This window comes from Triturus cristatus, unplaced genomic scaffold (genome assembly GCF_964204655.1).
Source record: "Triturus cristatus unplaced genomic scaffold, aTriCri1.1 SCAFFOLD_205, whole genome shotgun sequence".
NCBI classification, from domain to species: Eukaryota; Metazoa; Chordata; class Amphibia; order Caudata; family Salamandridae; genus Triturus; species Triturus cristatus.
Genome location: NW_028187869.1, coordinates 667,407 through 691,316, shown reverse-complemented (window position 1 = coordinate 691,316; position 23,910 = coordinate 667,407). Strand labels below are relative to the sequence as shown.

The 23,910-nt window shown below is 46.2% G+C and overlaps 1 pseudogene across 1 annotated transcript in view; it reads right to left on the bottom strand.

Moving 5' to 3' along the window:
* LOC146770463 (E3 ubiquitin-protein ligase TRIM39-like) overlaps positions 1-23,910 on the bottom strand; it is a 127,564-nt pseudogene that overhangs the window by 60,564 nt on the left and 43,090 nt on the right. Inside the window, exons 2-4 of the transcript XR_014975672.1 lie at positions 13,159-13,268; positions 3,169-3,189; positions 3,054-3,080 (exon numbers count right to left, since the gene is read on the bottom strand). The product of XR_014975672.1 is annotated as an E3 ubiquitin-protein ligase TRIM39-like (transcript). The remainder of the gene's footprint in view (positions 1-3,053; positions 3,081-3,168; positions 3,190-13,158; positions 13,269-23,910) is intronic.

The window sequence follows — 23,910 nt, the reverse complement described above, 5'->3', positions numbered from 1 at the left end:
TGAATTGAACAAGAAATAATAAATCAAATAATTTTCACTCAACTGCGAACAAGCCTTGGCAAATTGGATGAATTTGACACTTCAAAGAAAACTTGGGTAGGTGTCTAAGGGTAAACAACGTTTATAACGAAACTTTTTGTACGCAGGGAATCACAACGCGGTCGTTAGAACGACCGCGTTGTGATTCCGCATACCATTACTCCATAAGTCGGAACAACGAGGGGGAAGGTGTTGGATTTAAAACCCAACATCTTCCCTAATGTCCGCACAGACTGGAGTTGGAATAGTAAATTATACTATTCCAACATCCAGAGCCCCCCCTCCGCAAGTCGTTGTTCTGACTTGCGGAGTATTGGTAAGCGGAATCACAACGCGGTCGTAACAACTGCGTTGTGATTCCCTGCGGACAAAAAGAATGCGGGATGAGGAGGCATATTCGTGTCTAAGCGATCGGGAAGAAGTACTTGGGGCAACCAACTCCTGCAATGAGCTAGTCAAGGGACCAGCAAGATCCTTAGAAACAATTACCTTCACAGAAAAAGCAGTCCAGGAGCAGTTGCTGACACTATATTTGCGTAGCAAAGGATTCTTAGGGAGTGGTCCTGATGCAGGGGATGAAGGATTCTGAAGATGCTCCAATGGGGCTCTGGACACGACCCCATCGACATGGGTCTTGATGTAGGGATTTACTTAGTCCACAGTGAGGGGGTCCTGGTTGCAGGGTCGGTGTCCCACGAGGTCCTCTCTGGTCTGGTCGAAGTCTAGTCGCCACTGGACTACCAGTCGCCCGGAGTCACGGTCTCAGGCCAATCCTTCCTGGGATGATAATTCGCCTTCTGTGGGTCCTAGCAACTCTCGGACAGCACTGCCGGGCTCAGTGAACTCGGGTGCAACTCTGTGTCAGGTCTTTGTCCTCAGTGCTGTATGGTGGTGGTGGTAGCAACTTTAAGACCTTGGGCTACCAACTGGCCCCAGCAGGCTTCTTCAGCTATTGTGTCCCAACACAGGAGGCCAGTCAGCTGGCCCTTTGAGTTCCTTGGCTTGACTGGGCTCTGGAGACCACTTCTCCTTGAGTAGGACACAGCAGGCACAGTGCCTCACTTCGTTAGACAGCAGGTGCAATCTTCGACGGTGCAACCTCTCTTTGCTGGTTCTTCAGTGCAGCAGGGCAGTCCTTATTCCAAGTCTATTAAGATCTTAGGCCTGGGTGCCAGGGGTGCCCCCTTTATGCTGAGAAAGTGTCCTCAGGGCGGAATGCAGTTGGTAGCCAATGGACTACCAGGTTCCCGCCCACTTGGTGACTACATCCTTTGGAGTGCGGCATTTGGCACCCTTCTGCCCACTCCCCAGATGGCAAGACACCTCTCTTTGTGTTCAGACCTCCGTAGTCCACCCCTGGGGCGTGGTTACCTCTGGGCTACGCACCCCTGGGGAAACAGGCTAGGCAACTGGTTCCCCCCTTTGCGCCAGCCTGTCTGCCTAAACAATGGGGCAGCCCTCTTCCCTAGTGTGATGCATCTGCCCTTCAAAGGTGGCCTTACCTTTGAAGTCTACCTTTTGGGGCTAACACCTAAGTGGCATCCTGCAGGAGGGAGGTTACACCTCCCTGACCTGCAATCCCTCATTGTTCAACCTCCTGAGAATCTTTGACACATCTCTGCAGGAGGGCAGAACGCGGTCTAGTGGAACAGGCTCCATGTGTGCCCTGGAAGGCACAGGAGTTAAAGGCAACAAAGTGTCAGCATGCTAAAGCTGCACACTGCAACAAATGGCATTAATTGCGACTTGAGATACAAGTCGGGCTTAATGTAAGGAGTTGCTTGATAACTTTGTATGCCAATTTTCGACACACCGTTCAGGAGTTAGCACAGCTGAGGGGTCAGCATGTTACCCTGAGTCTCAGAGTCATTCGAAAAACCAGCAGCATCAGTCGAAAAACGTGGCTGATATGGCTTTGCATCCCTCTGGTGATTTTCAGAGGACATCTCCAACAGTGTGTCCTCCTGAGGAAGGCTTTCCTAACTGCAGAGTCATTGGTGTTTATGACTCCCACCTCTGAATGAGGGAGAATTAGATAGGTTTTAGATATTTTTCTGGTTTTCTTACCTTTAAATAAAACATTGGAACCTTTTCCAAAACCTTCTCTCAGGATGAGTCTTGAACCCATCACGGCCATATCTGTCTCAGTCATGGACTTGGGGCCTCTGCAGACACAACTGCCTGCGTGAAGGCGGTCTAAGCTTTGCCAAGGCATGGAGTGTGAAGGACATGGCATGTTGTTACCACATGGTGGTGCGGATTACACTCACCAGGAGTCTCAAAGCTATTCCTCATAATGTTGACTGTGGTAATTCTTTTTAAACATCTTTTTATGGCTGTGGTCATTGTTAAAATAATATTTATTTTTTAGATGTATTTTCATTACACTAGTGTCTGGGATTCAGAATAAACATTAACCCAGGGCTGGAGACTGCTGACTGATCTACCAATCCTGAAATCCCAAACCATGTTCCTTTAATTAAGTAATCCATATGACAGCTCAGTCTGGCTATATGAGGTCCTGTAACCAAACTCTACTCTTTGTTGCCTTTTCTTATCCCAATCTGCTATTGTTTTAATCTAACATCTGATTTAGCCCCGATTTAATGACAAAGGTATCCATTTACCATACCAGGTTTCAATTATTTTCCATTATAATTTTGTGAATTCCCTTGATACATAACATTAAAAGTTAGATTTCAAAAACAAAAACAGCTGCATCGCCTTTGGTAGCTCATCGACAAAGAGATCCAAAAAACTATTGAAGAGAAAACACCAAAAGGTTAGGCCAGATAACTAAACAATTCTGCTAACAAGCACATCCCTTTATTAATCCTAAAATGAGCAACTCTTGGTAAAAACAAAAGAGTCGTAAAGCACAAGGTCATAAGTGCTCAATAAGTTTAGGTAATAACAGCACACAACTCCTTTGAACCCCCCACGTGGAACCTCTACAGCCCTGTAACCTGTGGCTTCACAAGTGCTACATCTCCAAGTATACTAATATTACTCACATTCACCAGGTTTGATGTATCTGCTCTCTAAAAGTAAGAAAAGAATAGAGGGTATGTGAAATTAGACAACATAAAGAGTAAATAGAATACATTTCATGTCTTTTATTAAACTTACCCAGTTCTGCTGGAAACAATTCTGTATAAAAAAAAAGACACAAAATGCTAGATTAGATCCCAACTTATCATATAGCTTTTTAATATATGTCTTATACCTTTTGAGGTAAGGTTTATTATAATTTAAGTGGTTAGATGCTCATTCTGTACATTTGCCCAGAAGGGATGCATCTGAACAAGCTACACACCTTAGGTAATGCTCTTTCTGGTGGATACTCTATCACACCACAGATTCTTAACCTTTAGAATATTGCCCAAGCCCCAGACTGGATCCGGAAGCATATTTCTTCACAATTCTCTAAAAGTGCTATAAATCATTCTAAATTTGCTCTTCTGGTGGATTCTTCTATTCACAGATGTCTCACCTTTGGAATTGATACCAAAGCAGTACCTCTCGAAAGCAGAGAGTCTGTGGCGTGGACCTAAATCAAAATGTCATGCATGACCGGACAGGCAAAAAGCCCGCCCTGACAGTCTTGGTTGTCGAGGCAGTATTGTTTTGTGAACCTGCGCACCAATGCCCATGTCACAGCCTTGCTGATGTCAAGGACACATGCCAATGCAGCGGGAGCAGTCTTAGCCCTGGTGATATGGGCCTTAATTTCTGGCAGAGTCTGCTTTTTAGCCAATGTGTAGCAGATCTTAATGCAAAGAGCAATTCGCCCTGATAGAGGTCTTTTCTGAACAGCCTTTCCTTTGTTTGCCCCACTGTAATCAACAATAAGCTGAGTATCCACCCACGAGTCCTTGGTACAAACAAGTTTAAAAGCTCATTTAGGGTTCAACTGATGGAGTGATGGATTGCCCAACGTGGAATCAAGTCATGACTTTTGCCAAGGAGGCCACCAAGTCCTGGGCACCAGTTTGTGTGCAGAAAGGCTGTTGTAGGGCAGTTGCATCAAGAGTGTCTGCAGCTCACTCTGCCAATGAGCTGAAGTGATTGCAATGAGGAATACAGTTTTTGGATTCAGAATATGATTGCAACAAGAAATACAGTTTTTGGAGTCAGATTATGAAACAAGCAATGTGCATCAGCTAGAAGGGTGTACACATGAGAACTGTCAAGACCAAGTTAGGTTCCCACAATGGGATGCAAAACGTTTGGGAGGGAACAAGTGTGTCAAAACTTTAATAAACCTAATCACAACATGAGATGTAAACAAGGACATTTGGTCCAGAAAACACAAAAAGCCAAAAGGACTGTCAAATAAACTTGAATAGAGACCACTGCCTTGCTGGGTCAAAGGCAAAACAAACATTAAAATATCCAACAGTTTGGAGTGTGGGCTCTACCACAGCCCACAAATTTATCTCATCACCTGGTGTGGAAGGATGTCTGACAGCCAGGATGACCTCCACAATTTTGGGAGACAGATGCATGGAGGTGTAGATTGCTCCGGTTCGGGAGACGGACCCTGCCCTGCGACACAAGATCATCCCGAGGTGTTAGCCTGAAGAGAGGGCAGATGCTCATGCCCAGATGTTCAGGGGACCACCCTCTCCTGGTTCAATCCAAAGCCACTAATATAACTTGGGCCTGACCTTTTCTGATCTGACCAACAGCAACCAATCCCTGTGCAATACTCTAGCCTCCTTCTTTCAGGTGATGCTAAAAGATATTTACAATACCTTCATGGCAAATATTCAGCAGACCTCTCCACCTCAGAAGGAGCTCTCACTGGAGGCTGAACCAGAAGCATCATGCCAGAGTCATAGGAAAATAATAATCCTGCACACTAATCTAGAAATTCTTTAGAGCACTGACGGCTGATCAGGTGTTGGACTTGCTTCAATCTACAAAATTGAGCTCCGCTTTGGGCAGCTGACCCCCTAAGATAACCCAACTGGCTCCCAAAGTAATAGCTAGCCATCTGGTGAAAATCTTTAACAAAAGTTTAACAAGGTTATTATCCTAAAGCCTGGAAATTAGCCTCCATGTTGCCCTTACTTAAGAAAATGAATCTCAGTCCATCGGACCCCAGCAATTACCGGCCAATATAACACAACCCTTTTCCAGCCAAAATTGTCGAAAAGGTGTTAAGCAAAGAACTGGTCTTGTTTCTCCAAGCCAATCATCACCTGGAGCGACTCAATTTAGTTTCAGGAGTGAACACAGCAGAGAATCAGCCCTGATCATGGCATCCGAAGAGTTGAATGCCACCTTACACAAAGGAGGAATTGCAGCTTTGATCCTACTTGACCTCTCAGCTGCATTTGACACGGCCAATCACGACTTGCTGATTGACCGTCTCACTCTATTGGCATCAGGAGAGCAGCACTTACTCTTCTGAAATCATTCTTATCAGACAATTCGTCACTATGGATCGCTTTACAACTAACTCCTTCTCTCTGCCCTGTGGGGTGCCTAAGGGCTTGTCCCTGAACCCCAAACTTTTTAATCTATATGTCACCCCCTTGGCCAGACTCATTAAAACCTTCAGTTTCTCAGTAGTGTCCTATGTGCTCGATACCCAGTCAGTGGTTTCATTGTCTGGGATTCATGATGTCTAAAAACTGGCTAAAATTTAACTCTGGGAAAACCGAAGTACTTCAGCATGACAATAACGCATCCTTTTGGTTCACAGCCTGATGGCCTCAGGAGTTGGGAACACTGCCAACTTCTGTTTCTCAATTGAAAAATCATGGGATTCTTTTTGATGACAAATTGTCATTCGAGAATTAAATCAATGCTGTGACCTTTTCATTCTTTTTCTTCTTGAAAATCTTGAGGAAGGTTTTCCCTTTTAATCAGCAGGATTTGCAGAAGACCGTTGTTACCGCTCTTGTACTACCAACGCCCTCGATGTATGGTTTCCATGCACCACCATTCCCATGTATCCCGGCTTTCCTGGGCAACAACCACCATTCCAACCCTTCTTCCAACACCCTGTCTCCCAACCTTTTTGGAGCAGGGGCAGGGGCAAAGGAAGAAGAAGAGGCAACTACAAACAAGTACGATGGCAGGAGACCGAGACCCAACGCCAAACCAGGAGCCAGACAGCCACAAAAAACTAATCATCAACTAATCATCAACTTATCAGATAGGATACTAAGTGAAAACGAAACCACAGTCCTACAGCGAGGACTTGGTTTTATCCCCACCCCTCGTGAAGACCAGTTTCCTCTGACAGGTGAATTACATCATTTTTTTCAGAAAATCTGATTACACTCCTTTTTCCAAAACAAGTCTAGTCCCACCCAACCAGACTTAGGACTGAGAACTCCATCGACGTTTACCCCTACAGCAGCTATTACTCCAAGAGAAATTTTGACATTTGAAAAAGCAGTTCTCAGAGACGTGGGGGGGGGGACTAAACCAAATAGACCTGTTAACAATCTTTAGAATAAACTAAGGATAACCCTAACCTCTCTTACGCAAGTTGACGGCATTATCAACAAACTGGCTGATAAAGGAGGCACCACTGTGATTCTGAAGACAGATGACTACGATCTAGAGTGCCGAAGACAACTGGCAAACACTAGATATTACAAAAGATTGGACACTGACCCTACCAGCAGTCTCCTCAGAAGCATCAAAATCATGGTTAACTCGGCGAAGAACCAGGGTTGGATCTCACAAAGAGAAGCAGCCTTCTTTGTGAACGATTCACCCACCACACCCTACTTCCATGTATTAACTAAAATACATAAGGAGACGCGCCCACCTCCCAGCAGACCCATTGTTTCTGGGATCGGGTCAGTCTTGGAACCTTTGAACCAGTTCTGCGATTACTTTCTTCAACCACTGGTCCAAACAACACCGTAATTTCTGAAGGACACCAAGGATGTACTTAACCTGATCGCCAAAATGGAGAATCCAGAGGATATTTCCTTCCTTATGCCGACGTGGAGGCTTTATGCACCAACATACCTCAAGATCTCACAATAGAGGTGATCAACACATTTCTAGTAACAGCCACCTTACCTACCACCACTGCGGTGGACTTCATACTCAAATGTGCTTCCCTAGCTCTCAAAAAAATGTCTTTATGTATAAAACCCAAATATACCATCAAATACAAGGGATCTCAATGGAAAGTACCTTAGCCCCCAGCCTGTCCTGCCTCTATATGGCCGACTTAGAGTCAAGGCACGTTTCCTCTTCTCCAACCCATTCCAGGCAAACATTATCTCATGGAAGCGGTATATAGATGACACCCTCGTCTTCTGGAAAGGAGACAAGACTATCTCTGAGGCCTTTGGAAACTGGTTCAACTCCCTTAACCCTTTTCTGCATTTTACAAGATCGATATTGGATGAAGAGATCCCTTTCTGGAACTTTTAATCTGTCTCACGCAAGGCCAGATACACACCAGAACCTACAGGAAAAACACAGACTGTAACAGCCTTTTGTCTTTTGAGAGTCAGCACCCAAAAGCTCTCTGTGAGAACCTCCCATCTGGTCAATACCTTTGTGTCCGGAGGAATTGCAGCAGCTAGAAGTGACTACGACAAACAGGCCAAAGACCTCAGCAAGAATTTACTTGAAAGAAACTACCCTCCGAGAGTAATCAGACATGCCAAAAAGAGAGCCCGCAACAACAACAGAGTGGCCCTACTAGAGAACACAACAGGACCTAAGGATACCGCCATGCCATATGTCACCACCTTTACGCCCTTATCCAATAAGGTGCAAACATAATAATAAAAAGTTTGAAAATACTCAATACAGGCAACTTGGATCCTGAACTCCCACGCTTCGCCTTCAAGAGAAGTTCGAATTTGAAGCACCAACTGGTGAACACAAAACCACGGACCAGAGAGTCCAGATCTCAAACCACACTCTGGAATTTACCACCCATAAGTTGACACTATCCTTGTGGGAACTGCACCACATGCACCTCAACCGAACACTCTAAGACTGTACAGTTGGGATTGTTCGCCACACACAAATTGCAATACCAAAAATGTTACTCATCTTATACATGCCCTTGCCATATGCTTCATATAGGGATGACGACCAGGCCAATATAAATAAGAATATGGGAAAACAAGAGTACTATAAGATGTGGACGCAATGCCACTAAGATGTGAAACCACTTCAATGACCTGAAACACTCCATTGACAACGTGAAATGGACGATCCTAGAATCAAACCCATTGTGGAACCCCACCACCTTATTCAGACGAGAACAAAGCTGGGTGTTCCGCCTCCACACCAATCATGATTGTCTCAATCATGATATTCCTTGGATTTAAATGTAGGCTCCCCGTCTCGGGCCACCCACGACATAAAGCAATACGACTATGTGGTGATATGAACAGATATTTTGGCCGCCCCATGACACTTCAGATATCCGTCCATGACATACCTCTGGATGCTACAAGAAGACTCTGGTTGTTCAAACATCACCACCTTACATAGAGGGGTACCGTTTCCACCCATCTATACCACCAACATTTGTAGATGGTCTTGGGGAATTAGATGATAACAGCCATTAGAATATATAGTCATTTTACTCCCATCACTATCCCGCAGGAAACTGTGTGGCTACATATCATAGCCACTTATGACATATAATCCTGTAATACTTATTTCAAGATTCTCATAGTCTCCACTCTTTAACTATAACATAGAGTCTCTTCAATATGACAAGAAAGCAACCCCACCATGGCCCCCAATGATCATTACCAACTGCATGTGACTGGCCATCCCCAACATGTCTTTTTCATATGCTGGTTCCAAGACATTCATTTTCTATTTTCAACTCCAGAATTAGGAGCCATTCCAATTATGGCCACTTTGCATACGTACTTACACAGAAATCAACTACATGCGACAAGGCAACCAAAAACATATCCTTTTGACATACTTGTGTCATATTAGACACATTCTCTATTCACAGCCTTAAGGAAGAACCACTTCAATATGGCCACCAGACATGCGCGATAGAAAAGAGACGGGTTCATGACCCTTCCGGTCTAATCCTGCTGGCGAAATTTACTTACATTTATGCTGCATGTTTATTTGTTTTACTGGGCAATATGTATTAGTTGCACAGTGGCACCAATTTTACAAACAAGGCTGATACCCCATTCTTATAAAACACCCAAATGTGATGCATTTGCATTTATGCTGCACAATGTTCATTTGTTCTACTTTCTTCTATGAAGTGTTTTTTTTAATTTATTTGCACACGTCTGAAAGCCATTTCAGCTCCAGACACACATTCTGGTCCACGAGAAGGAACATTCTGATTAATAAGACATCCTTATGCCAGAAACATGAAGATTTTGTTGCTATATTATTTTCTTTCCTAACAGGTAGTACAGCCAACACTGAGACAAGTAGGTACCACTCATTGGGCATTTGTATCAACACAATTGTGGGGTAGGAAGATTCACCCATTATTTTTCTCCCGAAGAAGCGCCACGGAGCCTTTTGACCACTAGGGGCGTGAAACATGTTGACCGTAGTTTGACCCTAATAATGGTACGAGTGACAAGCTACTAGGGTACTTTATTACCCCATTAGTAGCACTAACCTATGAAGGTTTTTTAATCTGACAGGGGAATCTAGATATTAAAAGTTTCAGTGATATCCCTAATCAGTTTTAACTCCTATCACAGCACACCAAACACCACCCCACATAGACTTTCACTCATCATACAGCAATAAAAGCAAAAGATCTCTGCCAAAGTTACCATTCGCGGGACCCGTAGGGTATCGCAGAGCTGGCCTGATGAGTAGCAAACACTCTATGATGAAGCGTGACATCCCACTGGATGTGTGAGGGCAACATGAAACAGTCTTGTTGACTGCCACTCTAAATGTGTCTAACTGAAAAAACCTCTTTCATTCTCCTCTCCTAACTAGGAACAGTGACCTCAAGTTTTTGCATTTATCTTAACCCCAGGAGCACGGGCACCGGACTTCCTTCCAGCTCCTAGTCCCCCCTTCATATTTTTTTATAGTGCCAAGAAGCCTCCAGGAAAAAGTGTGCTTTACAAAAAATATTTTAATTTAATATAATCTTTTCAGAACTTGGTGCAAAAGAGGTAGGGCTGGGAAGGCCAGAACACATATCATAGTGACTCTCTTTGTAGAAAGTCGAACAAGCAAAAACAAAACTATTGGCAATACGCCACCTTGTGATACAGACATCATTAGTGTTCTGCCAGATGCCCGTGGCTGAGCTCGTCTGCCCTGGCATTCATAAGGTGGTTAAAGACCAGTGAAATTACCGGATGCTCCAGTAAACTCTATAGGTGCAGGGCCTCTTGGCAAGGGACCCAGGGCCACACTCTGCCCTGCTTGTTGCAGATCCACATGGTGGTGGTGTTGTCCTTTGGAGCCTGCACAAGCATTTCTTTGGTAGACTACAGGAAGTACTTCAACACCAACTGAATGCCTGCAATGCCAACAGATTGATATGGAGCCAGGATTCTGCCGGAGACCAGGTACCTCTGATCTCTACCTCACTCAGCTGGCCTCCCCAACCCAGCAGTGATGCATTATCACATCCATCGCTATTGATGACTCCTTGCATTTGAATGGATAGGGGCTCGTCTGAGAGCCACTTCAATGTGGGAGGAAGGTGCGGCAGGCAGAAAGAAACATAAGGGCAAAGCTGCTGAAAGATTTGGAGGGCCCATTTTTCAAGCATGATGGCTCACAACCCTGGGAGAAAGTGCTGGATCCTGCCTCACTGGATGGTTGTGTGCTACAAATGGTAAGCTAAAGAGGCTTGATGGCTGTGGCAGCAGAGGAAGTAGACTGGGAGAACCGATACCATTGATGACCTGCGCGCTGCCTGCAAAATCCACGATCAGACCTCTAATGGACTTGGGTGACTGCCATAGGGGCTGGGGACACTGGCAGTGCCTATACGCCAACACCCTGGAGGAGCCTTGGAATTTCCTAAATTTCTGCATGAAACAGTTTAGCAGTTCTTCCAAGACAGAAATGGCTTTTTCTCTTAACAGACGCAATGCATCGAAAGGCATATTCATGAGAGAGGCTTGTACATTTCCAAAAAATCCTGTGGAGTGCATCCATGCATGGCGACGAAGCACCAGACCAGTACCAACTGCCCTTCCCAGAAAATCAATAGTATCAAGGCAAGCAAGAATCACGAATTCGGCAGCGTCTTGCCCATTCTGAAAAGACTGAGCTGGTGATGTCTTCAGGTCTTCCTGGGCCATTGGCAAGATCTTGCTGGCCATGTCTCAGAGGGCAGCAGCATAACCCCGCTGTAGCTTTAGGAAAGGGTAATGGTTCTCTTGACTTAACTTAAGACCTCTCTCTGTACTCTATGCTCGGTTATTACTAAGTGCCATTTATAGGACCTTCTCATTTAGTTTAGCAGTGCTCTATATTCTCTCTTATATTGTGAGATCAAGCTAATACATTTCCACATCTATTTACAGTTCTAGTCTAGTTTCTTTTTGCTTCTTGAATTCTACGATTCAAGATATATTTCTAAGATAAACAGCATATTTCTAGCAACTTTAGAAAGTTAGGTTTTCCTTGCCGGAAGCTCCTGGGGGCAAATTTACATTAACCCGACAGCAGTAGGCCAGCCATTGCTTGATGTAATGAGGTGTAAAAGCTGCCTCCAGAGCGGAAACAATGGCTGAGTGTGGGGAGATGTTAGTCTTCCCTTACAGGAGGACCAGCTTGGGCCAGTCCTTTGTAAAGTAAATCCTTGGGAAGACACCTGGGCTGGGTATAAATTCAGTGGGAATAAGCTAGCTAGCTCCAATACCAGTTTTGAGTGACCACAAAGGAGGGGGATACTCATTTCCCTGAGCACACCTCTGGGTGGGCACACACACTCTGCACAAGGGACAAAGCATTTCCACATCTTGGATTTAAGGAATAAGGTGCAATTGTGGGATTGTTTGCAGTAGTGCAAACAGGAACTGCTAAAAATAAAAGTGGATAGGGATGCACCTGGGAACTTTTACCCGACTAGCTAGTGCCAACAATAAATGCAGCACTCAAAGAAACCCTCACCAGATCACTGGACCTGTGACAGATCACCTGCTGTTTGAGACGGGAGGAGACCTGAAGCGCTGGACCTAATCCCACTTGTACCCAGGACAAAGAAGTGGATGCCAGGGTCAGCTGGCCCTCCTGTGTGTTTACAGGGACACAACAATCTGCACAGGGTCTTTGTCCTTGAAAGAGCAGTTGCAACTGGAAGAGGACTGGACCCTGCTAATCGGCTCTGCTGGAATACGTTCTGACCCCTAAGTGATGTCCATGGGTCCTGGGACCAGGACTGACCGGAGTTAATCTGTCCAAAGCGCAACTTCACTGGACAAGAAGATCAAGTTGGTGAGGCTCTGAGGTTTGGACCACTCAAACGGCCTTTTGAGCGGATCTCCGTGACCAGCCTATCCAACTTAAATGTGAACGTCCTGGATGCAGGCTACAGCCCTTCCCCGCTGCAGGATTCTGAGCTCCAAAAGACCAAGTACTAACTTTCCTGGGTGGCAAATTTTAATTAATTTAGAAATGAAGTACATGTTCTCAGATCTTGTCGCATCCTGCTGACCACATTCTATTTGAAAGAAAGATGTGAAGCATTCTCTCCAAGAAGTCTCTGCAACATTCTTCCTGATCTAGAGGATTCCCAAAATACAGACTGCAGAACACATCCATGCAACCATACAGAGATGCAGCACATGACACAGATCTTCAATTCAAATGCAGTGAGCTGTCCTGGGCCTCCTTTGGATTTTGTGCAATACAGTCTCACAGTGCTGCTTGTCCCGTCAAACTTTTATTATCACCAAAGACTAGCAGCATTTACAACTGCTCCATTCTTGCTATACTCATAATTTTCTTTTCTCTCGCTCTTTATTCTTCTTCCACTTCTGAAAACCATCATTTACTTGTGTACTCGACCCTCCAACCTAACGTAACAGAACAAGGACAGGACTTGCTGTAACATTTGCTTATATATAAAGTCTTCCTCGTAGGATGCATTCACCATGAACAATTGTTACTTGGGTTTTCCCTTTCAATCTGATGTCTATTTACCTTTTAATTCCAAGAGTTTATCCTGCAAGGAGGAATGTTCTCCAATACTCAGCAGAGTCTGCTCCACGACCGCATCTTCTGGAGGTTTCTGGGCCTTCACGTCATTACTCCTGTGGATTACACAGTGATGCAATAAATGGTTCTCAGCAGCATACTCTGCTCACTCTCACTGCATTCTTTCATCTACACCAAGGTGTAGCACACACAGCACAATCTTATTGCTACATCCTATGTGGATTTTTATTATAGCGCCCACTGCACTCTAAACAGACTTTTCTCTGGGTCCTAGATCAGGCAGTGGTTACAGGAAATGTTTGGTTCTCTGTTGCTGCTAAGATACTCAGCCTTTGTTGCAGTTTCTCAGCAGGAGCAATGAGGCACAACTCAGTAGGGTTCAAACCAGAACAATGACAATTTACAAAAGCCCAAATGTTTTATGGTATAACAGCACATGACCATAAAATACATGATTATACAAATTCCTTTCGCAGTGCAGAGTCACAAAAGGAGGAACCGTAGTGTTACATACCTAAAACCCTATTTTGCAAGAGACATCATTAAACACAGTAAGAAAGCTTCATGTCTCTAACCTTGTTAGAAATGGGGGTCTCTAGTTGGCAAGGGTTTGCACCTTTGTTCAAATAGGGACCCTTCTTCCTAGTCAGGATAAGGGAGTTATACTACTAAAATAACCCCTGCGCACTCCCTTGGTAGCTTGGAACGAGCAGTCAGGCTTATCTTAGAGGCAGTGTGTAAAGCATTTGCACATAACCAACAGTAATACAGTGTAAGCACTACGAAAGGACACCACACCAGTTTAGAAAAATATCTAAACTTTTTGTATTCTTAAGACAAGACCAAAAACGATAAAAATCCACAATACAGTACTTAAACGTCTTCAGTTATCAAAATATGCTTGAAAAACAGTTTCTTGATGTCGATAGCTCCATAGCTATCGACATCAAGAAACAAATCCAAACAGTTCTGGCTGACTTCGGCGTCCCGGGTCAGCTACGGTGTCGGGAAGACCCGCAAACAGTACCTTTTAGAAATGCAGGATGTCTGCGACCTCTCGTTGAGCTTCCAAAACCACGGCGTCCGCATGTATCGGTTCCGGAGGTCGGTGCAGGAGTCGTTAGGCCCTCGAAGTCATGCGCGTTGCAGATCGAACTTGTCTCTGTTGAAGTCAGGAGCGCTGACGTCCTCAGGTGTTGTGTGCTGCGGTGTGAAGTGCAGCGGTGTGGCGTGCGGTGCCCTCAGGTCACAGTGAGAGCAGCGGTTCGTTGGCGGCGTCAGATGGCATCGTCGGTGAGACCAGGGTCGTGGTGCTAAGTGAATGCGGTGCTCGTAGGTCGTGGTGCAAGCAGCGGTGTCATCATTGCTGAAGCGTTGTTGTCAGTTGATGAATTGGAGTCGGTGGCGCCGGCAGGCCAAGGCTGCAGTGCAGGATGAGGATGGTGCCTCGTGTAACTTTACGAGTGGTGCCCTCAAACCACGGTGCAAGCAGCGGCATCTATTTCGTCGTGGAGAGGAGTCGTCTGGGATACCAAGGCATCGTCGTGAAGCAAGGCGGTGCAGAGTGAAGTGCCCACAGGTCATGGTGCGAGCAGTGGCTCGGTGGCGGCGTCAGCAGGTATCATCGGCGAGACCAGGGTCGCGGTTTGGCATTGCGGCAGTGCCTTCTGCGGTGCCTTCAGGACATGGAGTTGGCAGCGTCGTCGTCGACTGGTTGCTTTTTCTTCTGTTGCTGCACGAAACAAACAGTCCCTAGTGCTGAGGGTAGAAGCTCTGGAAGTCTTTGCTGTTCCTGAGACTTCTTGAACAGGGGGCAAGCTCTACCTCAAGCCCTTGGAGAAACTCACAAAAGTAGATTGCAGAAAGTTCAGTCCAGTCCTTTCACTGCCCAAGACAGAAGCAGCCACTGCAGGCCAACACAGCAAAGCACACAGCAAAGTGGTAGTTCCTCCTCACAGCTTCTCCAGCTCTTCTTCTTGGCAGTCTTCTTGATCCAAAAAAGTTCTAAAGATCAGGGGTCTGGGCCATAATATTTATATACCAACATCCTTTGATCTCTTAGGCAGAGAGTGTCTATGCCCAGCCAAAACCAGTTCGGCCTTCTCTGGTGTGGCTTCCTGGCAGAAGGTGGAGACGGCATTGTCAGAGGCAAACCAGGCCCATTCAGGTGCAAGGCAATCTCCTCCCCCTACTCTAAATGCAGCCCAGGTCTATTCAGCCCTTTCCTGACCCACCTAGACTATCAGCCCCTGTCATCCAAAACCTAGACAGTCAATCCACAAACCCAGCAGAGGCACACTGGATGGTGAGGCAAGAAAACACCTACTTTCTAAAAGTGGTATTTTCAAACACAGAATGTAAAAATCACCTTCATTAAAAGATGCATCTTTAGATTCTGAGTTCAAGCATACTAAACTTCATTTTCCTACCTAGTTCCCAGGGCCAGTTATGTTTATAAGATGTTATAAACAAACTCCCCATTCTCTCCTATGGGGAACAGGTAGCCTTGAAATAGTGAAAAACGAAATTGGCGGTAATTCCCTATCAGGACATGCCACACACACAAGGACATGTCCTACCTTTCACATCCACTGCACCCTACCCACAGGGGTACCTTGGGCCTACTTTAGGGGTGACTGACATGTAAGAAAAGGGAAGGTTAGGGCCTGGCTAGAGGGTGCACTTGCCAAGTCGATATGTGTTAGAAATGGGATTTTTAGTAGGCTAGGGCGTGGGCCAAAGCCAGGCAAAAACCACCACTCTAGTCAGGATAAGGGAATTACACGTATAAAATAACCCTTGCTCACCCCCTTAGTAGCTTGGCACGAGCAGCTAGGCTTATCTTAGAGGCAGTGTGTAAAGCATTTGCACATAACCAAAAGTAATACAATGTAGGCACTACAAAAGGACACCACACCAGTTTAGAAAAATATCCAATATTTTTATATGATTAAAACAAGACCAAAAACGAATAAAGCTACAATACTATACTTGGAAGTTCACAGTTCAAAAATACGCTGATTAAAAAGAGTTCCTTGTGTGTATAGCTCTGTCCGGGCTACCACGGCGTCGTGAACACACAAATCCAAAAACAGTTCTGGCTGACCGCGGGGTCGCAGGCCAGCTACGGTGTCAAGAAGACCCGCAAACAGTACCTTTCAGAGATGTAGGGCGACGGGGCCCTTGAAGTCACTCGCATTGCAGGTCTAGCTCCTTTCTGATGGGATCAGGAGTGCTTGTGTCAACAGGCGTCGGGTGCGGCGGTGCGAAGGGCCGCGGTGCGGAGTGCGGAGCCCCCAGGTCGCGGTGCGAGTGGCGGCTCGGTGGCGGCGTCGGATGGCTGACCAGGGTCACGGGGCAAGATGGAGGCGGTGCTCGTCACGGTGCTAGCGGGTCACGGTGCAAGCAGCGGCGTCGTCGTTGCTGAATAGCTGCCGTCGGCTGACGAGCGGGAGTCGATGGCACCGGTGTCAGTGGGCCAACGCTGCGGTGTAGGATGAGGTGCCTCCGAACCACGGCACAAGCAGCGGCGTCGATCTCGGTGGGAAGTGGCGGCATCAGGAAGGCCACGGTGTCGTGTAGCGAGGCGGTGCAGAGTACGGTGTCCACAGGTCGCGGTGCAAGCAGCAGCTTGGTGATGGCGTCAGCAGGTGGCGTCGGTGAGACCAGGGTCGCGGTGCGGTATTGTGGCGGTGTCCTCTGCGGTGCTAAAGCTTCGGCGTGAAGCAAGACGGTGCGGAGTGCGGTGCGCACAGGTCGTCGTGCGAGCAGAGGCTCGATGATGGCGTCAGCAGGCGTCGTCGGTGAGACCAGGGTCACGGTGCGGCATTGTGACGGCGCCTTCTGCGGCGCCTTCAGGACATGGGGTCGACCGGGTAGTCATAGCGTTGTCCAGGTGGAGTTCTTCGGCTTGCAGTATGAAACACACAGTCCCCAGTGCAGCGGGTCGAAGAACCTGGAGTCTTTGATGTTCCTGAGACTCCGTGAACAGGGGGCAAGCTCTACTTCAAGCCCTTGGAGAGTCTCACCAATGCGGTCGCCGAAAGTCCAGTCCAGGCCTTTCACTGCCCAAGACAGAAGCAGCCACTGCAGGTCAGCCCAGCAAAGCACGCAGCAAAGCAGTCGTCCCTTTTAGCAGCTTCTCTGGCTCGTCTTCTCGGCAGTCTTCTTGATCCAGATAAGTTCTAAAGTTCAGGGGTCTGGGCCCCAGTATTTGTACACAAAAATCCTTTGATCTTCCAGGCAGAGTTTGTCTATCCGGCCAGAACCAGTTGGGCCTTCTCTGGCGTGAATTCCTGGCAGGAGGTGGAGACGGCTTTGTCAGAGGCAGACCATGCCCTTTGAGGTGCAAGGAAATCTCCTCCCTCTTCCCCCCATCGCAACCCAGGTCTATTTAGCCCTTTCCTGACCTACCTAGACTATCGGGAGCCACCCTGCTTCCTAGCCATCTGTGGTCCAAAACCCAGACAGGCAATCCACATTCCAGCAGAGGCACACGGGATGACCGAGCAAAATAATACCCACTTTCTAAAAGTGGCCTTTATGAACTCAAAGGCTGCATCTTTAGACGCTTAGTTCAGGCATACCAAACTTCATTCACTTATACCTTTTTCGGGCTACGTATGTGGGTGGCACAATCCGTGCTGCAGGCCCACGAGTAGCGGTTGACTCACAAGCCCCGGCACCCGCAGTGCCCTTTACGGAGGACTGACAAGTAAGTCAAACATCCAATCATAACACAATTTACCACAGTAGCACCAGCACTTTACCACTGATCAGCAGTGAGAAAAGTGAGCAGAAACACTAAGCCAGCACAAACAGAGTCAAAACCGGGAGGGCAGAAGGCAAAAACTCAGGGGAAAGACCTTGAACCTTAAAATAACAAAGTAGGTGAGGGAAAAGGGGTAATGGTTGCCATGGTAACAGGACACGATTCTTGTAATCTAAAACAGGGCACAAATAAAAATTCTGAAAGACCCCCCCACCATGCTAAACGAGAGCCGAGCATCACACAACATGGACTATGCGGACTGCCATTAGGTGCACAATTAGGAGCATCGCTAGAACACATTCAAGCAGTTGTATCCATGCTTCAATTGCAGGATATCAACAACAAACCCTACGGGTCCTTGTGCATGTGTTAAAAACTGCATTTCGTTGTAATGTTTTGTGCAAATTGCTGAAGCGGTTTACATTTTTCTGATTTTATGTGCCCTATGTGAAAAGGTTTTTAGATTTCTGTATAAGGTTTACAGATTTATAGAAATCCAAGTTCTCAAGATAATTTTATGAGGTTGTTTGCTGAAAAGGCATATGGAGTTACGTCAAGTTATAGGTTAAAGTCCTATGAAACCCTTAATAGTCTAGTTGTCTATGAAATCATCTGGGTAGTGTTGTTTATTCTTTTGTGCACAAGGATAGACATTCTGATTCTAATGGTAGGTTACCTCTCATCATGAACATATATTGGTGTGGATGAAAGCACTTAAAGTATTTTTCCCTTTCTGTAGTGAGTTTTATTTTTCAGTCCTGTATCCCGGTGGGCAGGCAAAGGTTTATTTGTTTTGGTTTCTGCACTGTGTTTCAAGTCTCATTTTACAATTGTGTTGTGATTGGTTGTATTGGTGTTGTGGGCATTGTGAGCTAGGTTGAGATTTCAATGGGTGCACTTTTGAATAAATTTGTGATTCTGGCTAACGGAGGACAGTCTCCCCCTCAATTAGTACCCCGCCTATGAGATGCTCTTGGATCATGGATGCTGAAGCAGGTTACATTTTGCTGATTTTATGTGCCCTATGTGAAAAGGTTTTTAGATTTCAGTATAAGGTTTACAGAATTATAGAAATCCAAGTTCTCAAGATAATTTTATGAGGTTGTTTGCTGAAAAGGCATATGGAGTTACGTCAAGTTTTAGGTTAAAGTCCTATGAAACCCTTAATAGTCTAGTTGTCTATGAACTCATCCGGGTAGTGTTGTTTATTCTTTTGTGCACAAGGATAGACATTCTGACTCTAATGAGTGGGGTTGCAATACTGGCCAAAAATCATATAAGTACTACTGGCAGGATTCTAACTGATACAATGGGTCGATGGGCAATAGTAGAATGCATTATAGGTGGTATGACCTGTACAATTTGTGGACTATATGGCTCTAATAGTGATGAGGAGTCTGTTCTAGACTATTTGAATGTTGAGCTATCGACTTGGTCTATGCCCTTGATTTTTTGTGGGGATTTTAACATAAATCTGACATTAAATGATTTCAAAGAGACTACTCAGTATAGGGGTAGAAAACCTCGTGTCTTTAAAGCTATACAATCAGTAATGCAGTTACATGGCTTAGTAGATGCCTGGTCCTTTCTGCGGGGGGCAGAGCCAGGATATACTTTTTACTCATCTTCTCATCAAAAGTTAGTTAGATTGGATTATTTCTTGGTTCCTCAATCTATCTTGCATCAAGCATCTATCCAGGTATATCCACGAATTACATCTGATCATGGCCCAGTTGTTATATCTATAAAATGTTCTTTATCAGTTAGGAAGCCTAGGTCGTTTTCTTTTGATCGAAAGCTATTATTTGACCAGTTATTTGTAGAACAAATGAAGGAATGGATCACCAATTTTTTCAGAGTGAATCGAGAAAGCACCCAACCTGCTTTTGTTTGGGATGCTTTTAAGGCTGCTTTTAGGGGAGAAGTCTTGAGCTACGGGTTATACAATCAAAAGCATCAGGCGGTGAAATTTCAAGCCCTTTATAAGGCCTTGATTGGGGCTGAGGAATCGCTAATGCAGGGGGTCCGTACTGGGAGTGATATAAGTCAATTTACAGCAGAGGTAGCTCGTTATAAAGCAAAAATCAATCTCCAGTGGTCTCAGGAAGCTGCAAAAAAGTTTATGATTAAACGACAATTGCAATATGAGTATGGGGAGGCAAGTGGCAGGTGCCTCGCCCTAAAACTTAGAGCAAGAATAGCCGCCCAAAAAATTGATAATATCATAGATCAGAATGGAATCTTGGTTGAAGATGCAAGTGGTATTTTAGAAGTGTTTAGACAATTTTATAGTAACCTTTACCAAGGCGAGGCTCATGATGATGACAAAGCGAATAACCTTCTTCGACAATACTGCATATCAGAGCTTTCTCATGAAGAGGCAGCAAGATTAGACGCTCCAATCACACTCGAGGAATTAGAAACAGCGGTGAATGGGTTGGCTAATGGAAAGGCGGCAGGTCCAGATAAAATACCACTGGAAGTCTATAAAAGTTTTTTTTGTGTGCTGAAATTTGATTTCCTTGCTACAATTATAGCCGCCCAGAAGCAGGGTGCCCCTAAGTCTTGGGACGAAGCCGGAATTGTTGTGTTTCATAAAAAGGATAAGCCGAAAAATTTCCCTGGCTCGCACCGCCCAATATCACTTTTAAATGTAGATGGGAAAATCTATTCAAAGATATTGGCCGCTCGGCTATCATCAGTCATTACCCCAATTGTCTCTAATATTCAACATGGATTTATTCCACACCGGGGTACGACTAATCATGTTAATCGAGTAATTACACTCTTTGACTATGCTAATGTATCAAGAGAACCGCTATCTTTAATTTTGCTAGATGCCGAGAAGGCCTTCGACCGAGTCTCATGGAATTTTTTATGGGAACTATTGAAGCTACGGGGTTTTGGCCAGGAGTTCATTGCTTCGATACAGACTTTATATCGCCAACCTGTGGCCCGAATTAGCACCATGGGACTCGAGTCGGAGGTCGTACAGATTCAACGCGGTACTAGGCAGGGGTGCCCATGCTCTCCTTTACTTTTTTCTTTATATATTGATCCGTTTTTGAAGATGCTTGATTTAAGTGTCAAGATACAGCCAGTAAATATTCAAAATTATCAGTTTAAAGTCCCAGCATATGCGGACGATGTAGCTATTGTTTCCCCTAGACCGCTGGCCGCAATGCAGGAAATTGAATACTTAGCTTCGGAATTCGGCGCAGTCTCTGGATATAAGTTGAATACAGCCAAAACTCAGATCTTGTGCACTAACTTACCGGATTACTCTGACTCAAGGGTTTATGAAGAGGTTAATTATTTGGGTGTCAAGATCAGAGCTTCATCGACAGATCTTGTTAAGGCAAATTGGGATGGTATTATAGTTGGTGTACAGAAACAATTAGATAGAGCCGAATGTTTACACCTCTCCCTTGTAGGGAGATGTAATTTACTTAAAATGATGATTCTCCCTAAAATGTTATACCTGTTTAGATGCTTACCTTTAGAAATCTCCCATATAAGTTTAATGCAATTACAATCTATCTGTATGCGTTTTTTATGGTCTAGGGGAAAGGCCCGGCGGGCTATGAGATATATGGTTTTGCCACGGTCGGTAGGAGGGTGGTCGGTACCGGATTTTACCTTGTACTATTATGCATGTATGTTACAAAGAATGAATATACTTCTTATAGGGGTGGGATCCTTACATATGGCGGAGTGTCCTTCTATTTATGAGATGCTCTTGGGTGTTAAAGCAAAAAATAGTCTCTTTTTAAATTTGGATTGGAGCTATTACAAGCGTACTAGATTTAAGGTCCTAGGGGCAGCCTATAAAGTGTGGAAAGCCGTTAGGAAAATGTATCATTTTGGGAAAAGTTCTTGGTATACACCACTAGCTGCTACAACTTTTTTCCCAACGGTGTTTTGGGACCGGGTTGTTTATAATTGGAGAATAAAAGGTATACGTTTGGTGGGCGATTAATATTCTACAGAGGGGGGGAGGAGCCTAGCGCTTGACCAAGATGGCCGCGTGAGCTTAGAGCACCCGAGACCCTCGCGCCCTCCGTCGACTATCCTGTCTCTAATCCTGATGGTATGCATGGCACCGTGTTGCTGAGTTGTCAGGGAGGCGATTGATGCTACCCACGGTCGGATCGCCCATCGGGAACCGGACTTACGACTGGCGGAAGATTGCGGCCTAACTCCCGGGGATGCCAGGGGCTAGAGTTGGCAGGATGCCCGACTCCTAGTTGATCAACAACGGCCTGGCGAGGTGTGAACTGTCGGACGGAGGTCCTTGCTCTTTCACTTTCGGTTTTGTTCCCTTTGTCTGCCCGGACACTGTAGAGCTCTGGGTGGCTTTATTACCCCAAGGACGCTCGGCGGGCTACTCTGGCAGCACAAGGCAGACCTGCTCACTCCTTATTCCTCTCTCTGAGAGGGAACAGTCTTAACTGCATTGGACTGCCTGGAGTCCATTATGTCGGGCAAAGCAGAAGGGGATCGGCTGAAGACTAAGTCCACCAGGCGGGGAACGTATTCCCAAGTCAACAGTATGGACCGCTACGCCCTCCTGAAAGCATCGCCGAGTGGATCGAGCCAGGCGCCGGATGCCCAGAAGGAGGACTCTCCGGGGACACCGGAGCTCTCCCTACAGGATGTCATGGGCGCGCTCGACGGGATGCAGTCCTCGATGGGGAGACAGTTCGAGGCCCTGGCGCATAATGTGGATGCTATCCTGGTAGATGTCAATCTGATCCGCTCGGACCTGGGCAAGACGAACGAACGCGTTAAGAACCTGGACCACAAGACCACGGGCCTCACTGATGATGTAGCGGATCTGCAGACCGAGGTTCGGAAGTTGAGGGCCGAGAGTGACCTCGCCGCCCGCCGGCTGGAGGACTTCGAGAGCCGGGCCAGGCGCAACACCGTGCGCGTCATCGGGGTCCCGGAGTCCTCGGATGAGGCTTCGGCGGACCTGCTGGTGGAGGATTTGGTCCTCAATCATCTGAAGCCTAAGGGCCTTGGAAAGTTTTTTGCGGTGGAAAGGGCCCATAGGGTGCCGGGCGGGCGGCCCAAGGCGGGTGCCCCGCCGCGGCCGATTGTCGCCCGGCTCTTTCATTTTCGAGATCGGGACGCTATCCTGCAAGCTTCGAGGGTGACGGGCCCAGTCCCCTTCCAGAATGCGTCGGTGAATTTTTATCCGGATTTCACCCAGCAGGTGCAGAGACAGAGACAGAGCTTCCTGGGGGTGAAGCGGAGACTTCGGGAACTGGATCTGAAGTATGCCATGCTTTTCCCTGCCAGACTACGGGTGGTGCATGAAGATCGGACATTCTTTTTTGACTCTCCTGTTATGGCCGACGAATGGCTGGACGCTTTGCCCCGGCGACGGACGGGGGACGACACAGCCGAGCATGGAGACAGTGGCCGGGATGGACAGGGCTGATATCCCAGAGCCGGCCTGACGTGATTTGACCATCCCTGAAGATTTGAACAGAGTGCAGTAACTGTGGAGGGTTGCGGGAGGGCGAGGGGTGCTCTTTTCCTCCCTTAGGGTACTTTTTTTTTTTTTTTTTCTTTTTTTTTTTGAAAACCTTTATTGACAGTTCAACAGAGAACAAGTATGGGCCTACAACCCCCCGGGGCCGGCCGCTAATCAATCAGAGCAAAAACAGGCAAGTGTAGACACAGGCAGCACATCGGGTAGCAGAATCGTGATGCTAATACTGTGAACAGCGTAGGTAGGGCACCAGGAGAAAAAGGTTTTCGTTTTATAATGAAACGAGGCAGAAGGATCAGGTGCCAGACAATTTTCAAACAGCAATTACAGGTATGCAGAGTAATAGACGTAAACGATTTACAGCAATCTATTAGGTCAATGGCGCAAACACAAAAACATCAGGATGAGGAAGAATATCATAAGCAGTTGCGCCTGCAGTCCCCCGCCAGAACTCCCGGAGAACACC